Here is a 3,876-nt window from a genome sequence, read left to right as displayed (position 1 = left end):
AAGAGGCCACGTGGGAGTTAGAAGATAAAATGAGGGAGCGGTATCCTGAGCTGTTTGAGTAAAGCCGTACAAATTTCGGGACAAAATTTCGTTTAAGGAGGGTGGAATGTGACGCCCCGGATTTTTAATCCCCTTATTTATGATCAAGTCGGATTATGAGCTCGATTAATTCTCACTTTGAGGGCGTGAAATTTTTCGTTGTAATTCCCGACGTCGGATCAAATTAAGTATTTGTTGAGAAGGAAAATTTAAGTGCAACAAAGATTCTTATTTCAATAGCAATGTTGAAATAAATGACTATTGGAAATTATTGGAGAAAATCAAATACAAATATTACATGCCTCGTTTTCCGCGCAATGAGGTCAAACTACAAACTATCCTACACTACATCTTGAGAGGGACAACACCAACTAGTGACTAACTAGAGCTTGGTCAAGAGCTATTTTTGAACCTAGTACTCTAACAAAGTGGCTAAACCTAGCAATAAGGCAAGTAGGTGTTGAATGAGATTCTCCTTTCTCTTCTCCTTCTCTCTCTCGAAAATCCAGCTCCTCCAAGCTCCAAATGTGCAGCCTTAGTACCTGAAAATTTTGCATGAAAAAGGGGTTAGATAATGAGACACAAATAGAGGGGGAAAGAAGGCAAGCTCAAAAAAAACATGGGGAGGAACTAGGCTGAATAGAACAGCCGAGAGGCTACCCTCTTGGCTAGGGAGGCAGCCACATTTCATCACGCATTCCAGTTACTCCAAAGAAGGAGTCAAACAAGGGATCATAGTGGAATGAGCCACTGTACATGCCCAAATTAGAGCTGGGAATCAGCCCTTTTGTCATTCACAAGAATTTCACCAAAGTAGGCAGGGAAGCCTAAACAACAAACTCAAAAGAAGGAGAAACATGTAGTTCAAAGTAGCAAGTTACACTCCCCAAAACCTGCCACCAAGGATGAGGAAATTTGCCTATAAATACCACCGTCACTCCCCTCCCCACTCCACACTCTTTTCCTGCAAAATTCTCGCAAGGCAAGGGAGTGCAGCGGAGTAAGGGGCGGCGGTGAGGAGCAGCGGCAGTGAGGAGGGCAGACCGAGAGGGTGCACCGAGCAAGGTAATTCCCTCAACCCCATCACCACTCTTGCATCATGTAGAACAATCACAGTAGGTAACCAAGGACAAGAACTCAAGGGGACTTAGAATCTGCCTCAATAATCAGTAGAGGAAATTAGCACCACAAGTATTCTAGTAGCAATAAACATCCAGTGGTAATCGAACTTAGAGCAAACTCTCCCCAACAAGATCACCACTTGAGAAAGAAAACTTAGGCAAAACTCAACAATGAATCAATGCTGCCATAACTAGAGCTCGGAATAAATCACGAAATGGTGAAAGGGGAATAGGGGAAGAAAGAAGGAGGCGACGCCTCCTCTGCACTGATGGACCGTCGAGGAAGGGGGCGAGAGAGCCGGAGACGGCGCGCGCAGCAGCGCTGCCCGCCGGCGGCGTTCACATCGTTGCAAAGGGAGAGCTCGCTGTGGGGAGGAACTGCAGAGGAGGCGGAGCCGGCGACAACGCCGTGGAGCGGCGATTTCGGCGGGAACCACGACGGAGGAGAGTGCCGCTGCTGTAATTCCTCAATTTAGGGATTTGGAAAATTTAGGGATTTGGAAAATTTGGGGATTTTGAGGAGAAGTCCAATTTGGGGGCGAGAACCGCCGGAAAAGGGGAGGAAACGGAAATGGGGGCGTGAAGAAGAAGAAGGCGCTGCCTTCTGTTATTCTTAATTTGGATTTTAGAAAAAAAAAACGAGAGAAGGAAAGAAAAGTTGAGAAAGGAAGCCGACGGAAGGAGTATAAATTAGTCCCATTTTAAATTATTGAAAGTGAGCCACTTTAATTACATTGAGGAATTGGGCCAGTAATTAATAAGTTGGGCCGATTAATTGGTAGCTGGGCCAAATTTGAATAAATTTGTGTAGTTCTAATTTAGTTTGGGCCAAGAGATTTATTGGAGTGGGCTACTTCATTAAATTAGTGGACTTGGGGAAATTAATATTGTGGAGTGGAATTAATTTAAGGAATTAAGCTTGGAGCTTAAATCATTAATTCCCGAATAAATTACTAAGTTTCCGAAGACGGAAAATATTAAAGCGGAGATGCGAAAGTCGACCGCGTCGCCCTGCGACGCCATGGGCGGCCTTGAGAAAAATCCGAAGAAGAAGGAATTTAGGGAGGGATTTTAAGAATCCATATTTATTGAGAAAATAGAATTTCCCCAAAGGAAGTAAAGAAAATGATTAAGTACTGCAGAGCAGTAAAGCCGAGTTAGGATTTAAAGAGAAATCCTATAAGCCGAGACTAAGAGATAGATGCTATCCTATAGGATGCATGCATTCTTTTCAGAAAGACAGTTCAAGTACTAATTAGCGTGTTACACTATTTTTCAAGGGAGAAAACAGTCAAGGGCAAGTGAGGCTGATAAGGCTAATTTCATGCATCGGTCTAGGGGTTTTATTTCGTGAAATTACTGGGTCTAACGCATGTTTTAAGCCAGATGTGTGAAGGATTTCGCTAGATCCAGGAAAAGAAGAGGACGCTTGCATAGTCCTAGGGAACTGGCGAAAGAGCGGACATTATGAAAGAAATTGCTTGACGGAGGAAGCCTCGGAGTTGAAGGGTAGAATAGGGATTTCTACGAAGACTCTAGAAGGCTATGTCCGCATCTATAAAAGGAAGAAGCATGCAAGCTGGAGGGACCTTCTCGGTGGAGGCCTCACGAACAGCCTGTTGCTAAGTTCGCTTTTCACATACTTGGTTCTAATTCGCGATGGGGTTCATATTTAGCTTTCCGATAGTGTTGTGGGTTGTAACACCGTCCTTCTCTGGGGCGAAGAAACTATTTATTTCTGTTTTCTTTTCGTTTCTGCTGAATTCGCCGAGCTTCGCTGTTCGAAGCTCGGTCCTCTTTTGTTTCTGGATATTTTCTCTACCTTTATGCAAGTTTCGTTTTCGCTTACGTAGATCGTGATGACTTTTGATGATTGATTGTGTTTACTTGAATTTTGGAGTTGGATTGTTGGAGTTGGTTGTTTTCGTGGTTATTTTCTGGATTACTGCAGGTTAACGGTGAGATCTGGAAGAATGGAGTTTGTTTGTGGATGAATCGGGATTTTGTTTTGCTGATGTTGTGGAGTTGTTTGTGATTGTGGAATCTGGAGTTGATCGGAGCAGATCTGTGAGAATCGGAGTTATGGAGTTGATTTTGTTGGTTGTTGAGTTCGGATGGCTTGGATCCGGAGTGGATTGAGCGTCTGAAGTAATTCTTAGCAGGAGTGTTTTAATTTTATGCCTAGCTTACGTGTTTTCATTTCATTTCGCCTAGTTTACGTAGATCTGATGTATTTCCGATTCATAGCAAGTTTCCGGAGTCCAAATCTTTATATTCTGTTTGAATTTAGGAGTGTGCTCTGTTTTCTTCATCTGCGAGTTTAATTTAGTTGCGAAGGTGCATGTCGTAGTTAGCTGGAGCATGGGTTGGTTATCTGCAGCTTTTTACCGTACTTGCTATTTTTTGAAAGATGGTCCCCACTATTAGTTGCTTACTGTTTAGCTAGATTAGGTAGTCGTTTACTCAGTCTAGGGGGTAATTGGGTCTGTCGGTATTGATGTTTGACTCCAGTAAGTTTTCTGTGTCCTAGGTCTAGCGTTTACATTTCTTGCCTAAATCTAGTGGTAGTTTAAATCTCAACCCCTTTGTGTGGCAGCAGCCGTTTGTTCCCATAGTCTCTTAGCACTACTTTGCGAATCCATCTCTGTGGGATCGACCCCACTTCCCTATACTAATTCATAGTATTCGGGTTGAGGGTTTTATTTTTGAAGAGGAG

At 43.3% G+C, this 3,876-nt stretch overlaps 1 long non-coding RNA gene across 1 annotated transcript; it reads right to left on the bottom strand.

Moving 5' to 3' along the window:
- Nucleotides 1-284: 284 nt before the first annotated feature.
- LOC121809327 lies at nt 285-2,439 on the bottom strand. Its single transcript, XR_006052248.1, has 2 exons — nt 700-2,439; nt 285-581 (listed from the first exon to the last, which is right to left on the bottom strand). It is a non-coding gene; the product is annotated as an uncharacterized LOC121809327 (long non-coding RNA).
- Between the last annotated feature and the right edge of the window lie 1,437 nt (nt 2,440-3,876).

The sequence above is a fragment of the Salvia splendens genome, chromosome 6 (genome assembly GCF_004379255.2).
Source record: "Salvia splendens isolate huo1 chromosome 6, SspV2, whole genome shotgun sequence".
In the NCBI taxonomy this organism is placed as follows: domain Eukaryota; kingdom Viridiplantae; phylum Streptophyta; class Magnoliopsida; order Lamiales; family Lamiaceae; genus Salvia; species Salvia splendens.
This window is presented reverse-complemented; position numbering and strand designations above follow the sequence as displayed.